Source organism: Lepisosteus platostomus, chromosome 16 (assembly GCF_059453375.1).
Source record: "Lepisosteus platostomus isolate fLepPlt1 chromosome 16, fLepPlt1.hap1, whole genome shotgun sequence".
In the NCBI taxonomy this organism is placed as follows: Eukaryota; Metazoa; Chordata; class Actinopteri; order Semionotiformes; family Lepisosteidae; genus Lepisosteus; species Lepisosteus platostomus.
Window position 1 is genome coordinate 7,929,711 of NC_142626.1, and position 12,440 is coordinate 7,942,150.

Sequence of the window (12,440 nt, forward strand, 5' to 3'; positions counted from 1 at the left end):
CCAGATCCTCACTAACTTTTACAGATGCAGTACAGAAAGCACACTGACAGGTTGCATCACAGTGTGGCATGGCAACTGCAGTACTGCTGACCGTAAAGCCTTACAGCGGGTGGTGAAAACTGCCCAGTCCATCACTGGGGCTGCCCTCCCATCTATACAGGACATTTATGACAGACGGTGCTTGAGGAAAGCTCTAAGCATCATCAAAGACCCCACACACCCCAGCTACAGACTTTATGATCTGCTACCATCTGGAAAACGGTACCGGCACATTTGGGCCCGGACTACCAGACTCAGAGACAGTTTTTACCCCCGCACTATCAAACTGTTAAACTCCCAGCCTCTCTCACTCTCATCTCAACTCTCACCTATGATCTGAACCTCACAGTGCCTTCTCTCTTACCAAAAACCCAAACACACATTGTAAATCTACCTCTACCATGCATTTCAAAAGCTCACTCCCCATAATTTCTATCCCTTTATTTCATTCTGTTGATGCATATTTTTGCACGTAACCTGTTACCTTTTTGCTGTATTGCACATTGCCTGTTGTTGTTTTTGCACATTGCCTGTTGTCTCTGTCTTTCTTTTGTTATACATTTGTATTGTTGTTGTTGTTGTTTTTGTTTTTTTCTTTGTACTACTTATGTCCGAGAGCTAGCTAAATAGCATTTCGTTATACCATATACCTGTATATGCGTATAATGACAATAAACTTGAACTTGAACAATAAACTTCACAGAAACCACTAAATGACAGATTTTCAATGAGATGTTTATGTAAAGGCAACCAATGGTACATCAGTCGGGCTGTGAGTTCGGTCGGTTCGGAAAGTCCCGCTGGCTCGGGTCGTTTCTCGCAGGACAGAAGCCTGCGTGGTGTTGGGCAGCTGGATAGATGAGTCTGTTTCATACCGGCAAGGAAGGAGCAGCGTCAGGCAGGACACCAATGATGACGAAGACCGGTTTCAATAATTGGCAGAGATAAATCCCAGCCGCTATCACTCGGATCAGAGGCCACAAAACGCGTTCTGCTCCCTCGAGAAAATCACAGCCCCTCTGTGACCAAGAGCGCCCATGAACTCTGCACAGTGCACGAAGTAAATTATTTTGGCAGTAATTAATTTACACGTGTATAATAAATATAGTAAATATAATAAATTAATTACTGCCAAAATAATTTACTTCGTGCACTGTGCAGAGTGCCGTATACTCCTAGTTGCGGCACACACAATACATACAGTAAAAAGCCTCAGGCACTGTGTTAGATGTGTTTTCGACGTTATATATGCGTTTATTCATGTCGTCGATTTTACGGTTGCAATTCGACGTTGATTATACGTCGAGGCGACTTATATATACGTATAGACGTAATTTCGCCGTAAATATACGTATATTCGACGAATCAATGCCCACTGGGAACACAGTGGGTTTGAATGTCATTGTATCAACCACAGTTGTTTAACACTGGTAAAGCGTGGTCTGACAGACTCGACAAAAGAGAAGGCGCACCAGACTTTCAATTACATTTCACATGTGTTAGACCAGTCCACCATTCATTGCAATTTGACACACCCACCAAAGAGCAATCCCATTCTGTAACTCTGACCTGGGCACACAACACCCCAGGGTCGCTGAAGGCTCTCACACACCACAAGCCTGAGCTTAAATAAGAACAGTTTCATTGTGCAGTTGGAAATATGTCCTTTAGCATTTTACTGCAATGTTTGGTGGAGTCGTTCTTTGAGCAGTTCATGGAATTCCCATTCACCTTTCTCCACCCTCATTTCTTGTAGCACAACCTCTAAAACCAGTGCCCAGTGACACCTCAATTGCACTATAAATTGCACCACCTGTAATATATTTGCAGATATTGAGGCATTCACTTGGTGACTGTCCCTTTTATGATGTGACTGTGAGAAAACTCCTGTTGATGCCTAATAAAATAACAGAAATATGTCTCAGTCAACTATTCAGGTTGGAATAAAATCCAGAAGACACTGTGCCCTTCAGGAACTGAGTGTGAGGCCCCTGCTTTAAGAGCTCAGGGAGCTGTTGGCCTTTTGAGGAGAAATGGTGTAAATAAAGGTGTCTCGCTAAACAGAATCACTTTATAGTGTACTGAAATACGTGGAATTCAATCCATTTGAATAAAAACATAACTGACAGAGAATTGGGCATCAGCGGGCCTGTAATTAAAGTTCCGAAACTCAGAGCTTGTACAGGGATGATACCCGTTAGAAATCAGCGATTCAGACTGAAGAGATACCAGGAGACACAGAAGTTCCCTGGGATCTGTGCTGGGAATTGTTAGTATTGAAAATTATTGACTTCTATAAAAAAGAACAATTTTACAGTTACTTCAATAGTTAATTTTAATAATAACCTCCAACACACTAACTCTGAACATTGGGGTCCCCCAGGGGTGTGTGCTTAGTCCATTGCTCTACTCCCTCTATACCCACGACTGTAAGGCAAAACACAACACCAACTCCATCATCAAGTTTGCCGATGACACCACAGTTGTAGGTCTGATCACAGACAATGATGAGAGGGCCTACAAGGAGGAGGTCAATCTCCTTACAACGTGGTGGGATGACAACAACCTCACCCTCAATGTCAGCAAAACCAAGGAGCTGATCGTTGATTTCAGGAAACAGAAAACAGGACATGCCCCTATCCACATCAACGGGACTGAAGTGGAAAGGGTCAGAAACTTCCTTGGCGTCCATATCACCAAGGACCTGACATGGTCTCTCAACACCACCTGTCTGATCAAGAAAGCGCAACAGCGCCTGTACTTCCTAAGATGGTTGAAGAAGGCTTAGATATGTCCCCAGATCCTCACTAACTTTTACAGATGTACTACAGAAAGCACACTGACAGGTTGCATCACAGTGTGGTATGGCAACTACTGATTGCTGACCACAAAGCCCTACAGCCGGTGGTGAAAACTTCCCAGTCCATCACTGGGGTTGCCCTCCCATCTATACAGGACATTTATGACAGAGGGTGCTTGAGGAAAGCTCTAAGCATCATCAAAGACCCCACACACCCCAGCTACAGACTTTATGATCTGCTACCATCTGGAAAATGTTACTGGAGCATTCGGGCCCGGACTACCAGACTCAGAGACAGTTTTTACCCCCGCACTATCAAACTATTAAACTCCCAGCCTCTCTCACTCTCACCTCACCTCTCACCTATGATCTGAACCTCACAGTGCCTTCTTTCTTACCAAAAACCCAAACACACATTGTAAATCTACCTCTACCATACATGTCAAAAGCTCACTCCCCATAATTTCTATCCCTTTATTTCATTCTGTTGATGCATATTTTTGCACGTAACCTGTTACCTTTTTGCTGTATTGCACATTGCCTGTTGTTGTTTTTGCACATTGCCTGTTGTCTCTGTCTTTCTTTTGTTATACATTTGTATTGTTGTTGTTGTTGTTTTTGTTTTTGTTTTTTTCTTTGTACTACTTATGTCCGAGAGCCAGCTAAATAGCATTTCGTTATACCATATACCTGTATATGCGTATAATGACAATAAACTTGAACTTGAACAATAAACTTCACAGAAACCACTAAATGACAAATTTTCAATGAGATGTTTATGTAAAGGCAACCAATGGTACATCAGTCAGACTGTGAGTTCGGTCGGTTCGGAAAGTCCCGCTGGCTCGGGTCGTTTCTCGCAGGACAGAAGCCTGCGTGGTGTTGGGCAGCTGGATAGATGAGTCTGTTTCATACCGGCAAGGAAGGAGCAGCGTCAGGCAGGACACCAATGATGACGAAGACCGGTTTCAATAATTGGCAGAGATAAATCCCAGCCGCTATCACTCGGATCAGAGGCTACAAAACGCGTTCTGCTCCCTCGAGAAAATCACAGCCCCTCTGTGACCAAGAGCGCCCATGAGCCTGGGTGATTGGCTCAGCCGCGGGCACGGCGCCCCTGGATTGGAGCGCGTTGCTCAGAGAGGCGCCTTCAATGTGAACGACTGTCTCTGAGGCAGTTCCCCCTGGAAAGTGAGTCATGTTGCTCATGGTGTTGAACACGAGAATAGAGTGAAGAACCAGAGGGAACGGGCGGCTACTGCTGTCTGCTACTGCAGCCAGCAAAAGGCGTGTCAGATTGTCTTCAACAATAGAATGTTTAAGCATCAGCGTTTTTAGTAGGAGTATTTTTCTTTACTGGTAGAGCTTCGTACTCGCCAGAGCTTGAGGAATGAGAACACATGTATCAGCACACAAGTCAAAACCAAAAACTCCAACTCACTGGAAAAATAGAAAATAAAGAACCAGGCACATGTGAATACATCACTCATCCAACAAAAGAAGTAAAGATACAACAAAAAAATTTGAAAAATGTTTTCTAGTGACGGAGGGGTCATGACTGACAGATGTCAGTTATCTCAGGGTGGCAACATGAGGTCACAGACTCGGATCAGGAAACATGGGATCTCCACACATGTGCACTCACATACCATTTACACAAACTCCTGTCCTTCCCCTCAAGTCACAGGAGTTAGCAATGTCCTTGACATTTCCTAACTCTCCCAGACAAGTTCCAACTATCCCAGCATGCTCTCCAAGAGCTGACATAACCAGCCCCACTGCTTGTCTGCTCAGTGCCTAACACTGCCTGATGAGGGCACTACAGACATATTCTTCAGATTTCGGATCGTTACTGTACTGTGATCCTTTTTGAGGTGTATTCATTTCCTCCCTTTCTAGCAACTGAAAGTTTCAATATCCAGTAAATATTGCTGCAATTTAACCCGTGCGTTCCCCATTTTCCACTGAAGGTGTTGTGTGATTCCTACTCTCCCGGGTGTAATTCCTCTGTCTCTCTATATTTACTGTATATCTTTGTGTATTGTACATTATTCTTTCTGGTGTGACAACAATGGACATGCTCTAGTTGAAGTAGCAGTACTGCAAATAAGATATGGAGTTAACCCGTGGTGAGCACACAGCTCCGAGCTAAACTAGTGTGCTACTTTAAAAACCAATTGCAACAAACTTGACCGCTGAAATTAGTCCACAGCACAGTACTAAACTTGTTGCAACAAATCCAAAATAACACCTGTTGCCCTCTAGGGGTTACTGAAATAAGGGACTAAATTAAACCATCTCTTCACGTGGTTTGAGCAGTAATAGTACTTAGCAGCGTACTAAGAGGAACACTGGATCACATTAGAGCAAAAACATGAATATACTGTAGAACGTTCCTGGCTGACATTGGACAGGATTGATACTTCTGCTTAATTCTTAATATTTTAAAGAAAATTTAAATCATGTTTACCAAACAATGTTTTCCCTGGTCACTATTAGTTTGAAAGGACATTTCCCATAGTGGAATTCTTTTCTCCTGGAAAACAGTATGCGGTTGGGTCAATATTACAATGCTCTGCCAGAATTACATAAACACATACTGGAAATCTGTCTATAACAATTAAACAATACTGGCTTCCTTTACAGCAAGGAAGTGGCACTTTGAATCCAATTGGAATTTATTCATATGGACCCTAAACCATGTCCATTGTCCCTTTTTTGACCCCAAGAGGATTTGAGTTATGTTTTGAACATATTAATCATTGTCGACATAATGCATTAATGCATCCATATCTTTATCAATAGATGGATACCATACAAATCCAAATGTATTTCTTATTAAACAACAAAAATATTAATATATTTCAGTTGGACTGGTAATTGTTATTACTTTGCAAAAGAGTAATTGAGTAGTAATACATCTAAAGTTATTTGATTTCAATTTGAGTGTTTCTAAAGTGAACCTAGAGAGCAATATGTGTGATTGAATGTTTCTAATGTAATCAGTTTAGAGGTGTAAATTATAAGACAATACTAAGTCGGACCTTAGAAGTGACCAGTGCTGCCCACTTTCAAAACTCGTTCATTACTTTCAACAGCTAGTTAGGAGGAATGAGTGTTTTGTGACATGAGTTCCGAGATGGCACAAGGAAACTGTTGAGAGGTGGTAGTTACAGTGGCTGAACCACTAGGGGTCGCAGGGAGCCCATCACTCATGAAAGGCTAACAGTAGTATGCAGTTCTCTCAGCTGGGTGAGGTCAGCAGGGCCCTACTGATGAAGCTCTCTGATCTGTAATAATGACAGATGAAGTATTAATTGATGGTGTATTGCAGAGTTTTAAATATAACTGTATATATGCATGCTTCAGACTTTGTAAAACATGGTTTAAATAACAATGAACAGAGGGAGTCAAGTGTTGCTTTAACCAGACTCTCCACACTCCACTGCATTCCAGCTGTGTTGAGTAGAATAAGTTCATCTGATTTTCTCCTTACATCAAGGGGTCTGGCTGGGCTCAGTGTAAAGTGACTCAGGACACAGGAGATTTAAGACATGTGTTTATATTTCCCTCACCTTTACACAATTGGTGAATCACAAAATGGTGGAATTAAATCCATTTTAAGAAAAAGATAATTGGCAGAGGAGGTTTCAGTGGTCCAGTATCAAAAGCTCTGAAACTCAGAGCTGGGGACCGGGGTAATGCCCATTACAAATCTCAGTCAGCTTCTTAAGAGAAGGACTTCATGGAGTTCTGTCTCCTCTGAGCTCTGGCAGAAAACTAAGTAAATGGGCATAGAGTAAGTTCAAACACATTTATTGCTATTGTCTGAGCACCCAGAGCCAAGTGCTGCTTTAACCAGACTCTCCACAGTCCACTCCTTTCCAGCTGTGTTGAGTGGAATAAGGGCTCAGCTGATTGTGTCTCATCCTCTGCTCCTTATAAAGCTGCTCTCTGTCTAGTCCTGCTGTCCTGGGATAGCAGTTAATGTGTTAATGCTCAAGTGCAAGTAGACAAGTGTGATTCGAACCGACAGATGAAGTTTTCAGAGGCTGAACCCACAATATTAATGCAAAGCTATTATTTATTCTCTGTGTAATTTAAATCAATGAGGTTTGATTTTTTCTTTGAATTATTTTACTGTATAGAACGGATTTACATCTGCTTCATGCAGTACCGTATGTATTCCTGACCACCATCACAAATTCTGAGACTTTCGTCATTTACTGTAGGACTTTACAAAAGGGCTTGAAATGTCATTTAAGATGTCCTTGGCATTCAGCTGCCCTTGGTGTCATAAGAACTGCCTAGACCCTATGCAGGTACAAGTACCAACAGACTAGGAACTAGAGTAATAACCAGAAGACTATACTGAACGCACAGACAAAGTCCAATGACAGGCGAAATTCAGAAAACAGGAAGGCAATCTGAGGGACAAATAGGAGAAAAGGTATTGAAATGTAAACACAGAGGCACCAGGAGAAAACTACTGTATGAAAGAAAAAAGAATCGGACAAGGGTTAGGAACAAGCCTGAATATTATGAATATTATTTTCACATACACTTGTGCATGTGCACCAACCAACACAGTGCTGGCCATGACATAGAGGAGCAGGGATGTTACTTTTCATGATGTGTGCATCTATTGTACTCCCTACTAGTGTTCCATAGTGTCGTCGGGTTGCAGAGACTGGAATTATGGATAATCTAGGTCTCTATGACATCTGGAAGACTTACATTTACACACTTGTGATATTATGAAATGATATGTAGCTGTGTTATTTTATTGGTTTTGCAAACATTTATTTTGCAAAAGCATGAGATAGCACAGTAATACTTCTCCAAAGTGTCAACAAGCATGGAAGGTCACAGATATCTACACATCGTGATTTTGAGCCACTTATAGAATATGTCTCCTTCCATTTTCTCTTACAAGCAATTGTTTTTTGTTGATTTTTACCACTTTATTCAAATGCATCCATTTGCTCAGACACCTAACAAATCATGTTCAGATTGGTGATAATTCACTTAAATCATACTGTAACGACCGCAGGCTTCGGTACAGAAAGGAGCAGGCATAGGACTCTGGGAATGGGGTTGAACAACACATTTATCAAGCAGAACCGGAGAAAGGTACACACACAGGGACAGGGGTTACAGCGCTGCAGCTACACTAACACACACACACAAAGGGAAGAGACTGTCTTCCAGCCTCCTTCCCACTATATACAGTCCCATAGTCCCGCCCCCAGGCTCTGGTCTCAGCCTGCCTAAAATGCCCTGCGTGGCGCTACAAAACACACATTTCTATGGTAAATGCATTTCTTCACAAAATCATTCTTTCACATATTATGCACACCTTACATACATAATAAAGAAATATTAATTTAATGGTCTTGGGGAAAAAAGCACTAGGAATATACAGTATGAGCCGTTACTCATATCATATCATATCATCTTAGGATACACAGGACGTCTTTGTTGAGACATGTAGGAGTTTTGTGAATTTACTGGGACAATTTATTAATTGTAATAGTAAATTACATTGTGGTTCTTTTGGCTATTAGGAATCAATCATCAGAATAATCAGTGATACACACACACAGGTTCAAATACACAAAATATATTTATTAATACATAGAATTGTGCATGTAAAACATATAACAGTCTGCCTGGATACAGATGGCAGATCTTATTGTGAGGGTTACCAAGATACCGAAGATATCACAATCACAAAGATATACAAAAGAAGGAAATCCAACAGAAATCGAGAGCACTGCTGGTACCAGGACCATTGTTGGGGTGCTGTTGTGGGGAGCCAGGCATTACCAAAAAATGTTCCTTGGGCTCAACCATATTTTTACTGGGCAGGAGTTTATGCAGATTTTCCTTTTCCCCGCCCATCAATAAAGATATCTTGTACTGCACTTGTATCAACATTTAATAAATTAACATTAACAGGTTAAAAATAAGTCTTAGTTTCTCCTCCAGATTGCTGCAGCCCCTTCATTGGGGACTCTGGTCTGTTTTCTGACACTACATTAGCTCCAGAGACACTGTGGGGCCCCTGCTTTAAGAGCTCAGGGAGCTGTTGGCCTTTTGAGGAGAAATGGTGTAAATAAAGATGTCTCGCTAAACAAACAGGATCAGTTTATAATGTACTAAAATAGAAGGAATTTGACCTATTTTAATAAAAACATAACTGGCAGAGAAGGAGGCTTCAATGGTCCAGTAATAAAAGCTCTGAAACTCAGAGCTGGGGACTGGGGTGATGCTGTCACGGACGTCCAAAGGGACTCACCGTGGGAAGCAGGAGAGCGGAAAAAGACCCATATGCGTAGCGGCGAGATGGAAAAAAGGCCCGGGCTCATAGTGCAAAGAGTTTAGGATTGCCGTATAGAAACCTATGCCCTCAGGAAGAGGACGTGGGGCGCCCTGGTGCTAGGCGGGTCTCAGGACATCCGAACGTCAATGCTGAGCGATGACAGAGTGCAAGACCCGGAAATATATAGCCCAAGGGAAAGAGAGGGACAGGAAGGACAGCAGACCGGAAACTAGGGACAGGACAGAGAAGGAGCGCCCTCTGGCTGCAGAGGGCGTGACAGATGCCCCTTAAAAATCTCAATCAGCGATTAAGATTGAAGAGAAAGCAGGAGACACAGATGTTCCCTGGGATCTGTGCTGGGAATCTCTGGTATGGAAAATCTGTGATTTTGATAAAAAAGAAAAATGTCACAGTTTCTTTAATAATAAACATCACAGAAACCACTAAATGTGCGATATTCGATGGAACGTTTATTTAAAGGCAATTGATGGTACATCAGTCAGGCTGTGAGTTTGGCAGGTTCGTAATGTCCCGTTGGCTCAGGTCGTTTCTCGCAGGACAGAACCCTGCGTGTGGTGTCAGGCAGCTGGATGGATGTGTCCGTTTCATACTGGCAAGGAAGGAGCAGCGTCAGGCAGGACACCGATGTTGACGAGGACCGGTTTCACACATTCCCAGAGATGAATCCCAGCTGCTATAACTCGGATCAGAGACCACAAAACGCGTTCCGCCTCCCTGAGAAAATCACAGCCCCTCCGTGACCAAGAGCGCGGATGAGCCTGGGCGATTGGTGCAGCCGCGGGCACGGCGCCCCTGCTCAGAGAGATGCCTTCAATGAAAATGACTGTCTCCGAGGCGGTTCCCCCTGGAAAGTGAGTCATGTTGCTCATGGTATTGAACACGGAAACAGAGTGAAGTCCCAGAGGGAACGGGCGGCACTGCGGTAAAGTTAGCTTGAAGTTCGAAAATGATTTTGACACGCTTGTAGCGTTTTCACGAAACCTCTTAGAGTTGCGAGAACACTTGCTTTGTGTATAAAATAAATTGTGAATGCTTTCTGAGCCTTTACTTTTTCGTTTTAATTACATTTTTTTGACCAAGCACGAATATTCTTTTGTCCATATCTTCGCAATGGAAGCACAGAACGCCTTCAAACCAAATGCATTTTAAAGACTAAGACTTGTAGATATTTCCACAGCCTCTACATCAAACTATCAGTGAGATAATTATCTTTTTTTATACCTCCGGGTTTTCATCGATGCATAATTATGCACTAACTGGAACCCTGGGGACCGCTGTGTACACACGTTCACAACGCGAGAAATACTGTTCAATACAGCTTCGTGCGAAAAACCCATATATGACCATAGGAAGCAGAACAGTGCAGTCTCCAATTACCCAGACTGTAAGCACGGGAATAAAGCTTTGTTTGATTTCTGAAACCCTTCCCTTACGTCCTGTTTTCATTCAGGTAAGGGTCAACTATATTAACAATACTAATGACATACTAATGTAGCGCTCCCTGTCGCACCGTGGATGAATCAGTCTATTGCTGAACGTGCTCTTCATTCCTGCAAGCCTGTCATAGAGGGGATGGGAGAAGTTGTCCATGATGGCCTCCAGTTTGGACATCATTCTCCTCTCAGCCACTACCTCCAAGGGGTCCAGGTCAGACCCAATGACAGAGCTCGCTCTCCTGATGAGCTTGTTCAGCCTTTTGGAATCTACTGCTCTAATCCCAGAGCCCCAGCACACCACTGCGTAGAAAATGGCACTCGCTACCACCGACTGATAAAACATGTGTAGCATCTTACTACACACATTGAAGGACCTGAGCCTCCTCAAGAAGTAAAGTCGGCTCTGTCCGTTCTTATAGATGGCCTCGATGTTCTTAGACCATTCCAGTCTATCGTCGATGTGCACTCCCAGGTACTTGTACGAGTCCACCATCTCCACGCCACTCCCATGGATGTAGACAGGAGTAGGTTTGACCTTTTTCCTCCTGAAATCTACCACCAGTTCCTTTGTCTTTGTAACATTCAGTTCCAAGTGGTTCACCCCACACCACTCCACAAAGCTGATGACCAGTCCTCTGTACTCCTCCTCCTGCTCACCCTTGATACATCCCACAATTGCAGAGTCATCTGAGAACTTTTGCAGGTGGCATGACTTTGAGTTGTACTTTGAGTTGTACTTAAAATAGCATTTAAACCCCAGCACCCACAATGCTGCAAGTAAGTGTTTTGCACACTAAGCAGGTCCTCTGAACTTTCCAAGCCTTGCTTTGGCTTGTGAAACCTCTTTTATTTTTTAATGATTTTTTCAATACGGCACCATTAGACATGCAATACACTGGGATAGGTGGGTCTTCTTCATGACTCAATAGCTTTTTAAGCACAACAGCCACAGTGCTAAAACCAAGTGTTTTACACACCAGACAGCCCCCCTAACCTTATACAACCTTGCTGTGGCTGTGGCCCCTTTCTTTATTTTTTTTATGATTTTTTCAATATGGCACCATTAGACAGGCGGTACATGGGGATAGGGGGGTGCTATTCATGAGTCAATAGCTCTTCAAGCACAACAGCCACAGTGCTGCAACCAGGTGTTTTACACACCAGACAGCTCCCCTAACCTTATACAACCTTGCTTTGAGTTGTGGAACATTTCTTTATTTTTTATGAATTTTTTACGGTAATCAAGTGTGTGCTCACTAGGCAGGCCTCCTGACCTTTCACAGTCATGCTTTGTTGTGTGAAATTTTAATTCTCTTTTTAGGATTTTTTGAACATGGCAACTTCCACCGAGATGGGTGGGGGGTGGGGGGGTGTTTTTCCATAGCTTTTTCATCTATACACACAAACAGATGTAACCAAGACACTCAGAACCAACCTGAACTCATAGAAAAACAAGAATGCCCCCGAGACACCTGCACCCCCCTCCTGGACCACTCTGGTATCAACACCCCCAAACCCATCCATACCAGCTAACAAGAATCAGAATCGGTGCAACCCTCCAACCTGGACCAAGAGTAGGATGGAACAAGAACCTGCACCACACTACGTAAGAATGGAGTGGAAAAGAGAGAGGAGAGTAAAAGTGTGAGAGAGGAAGAATAGAGAGGAAAAGAGAGGAGAGGAAGAGTGTAAGAGAGATAGAATAGAGTGGAAAAGAGAGAGGAGAGGAAGAGTGTGAGAGAGGAAGAAGAGAGTGGAAAAGAGAGAGAGGAGAGAGAGAGAGTTCAATCAAACTTTATTGACAGAAAAAAGAAACAAA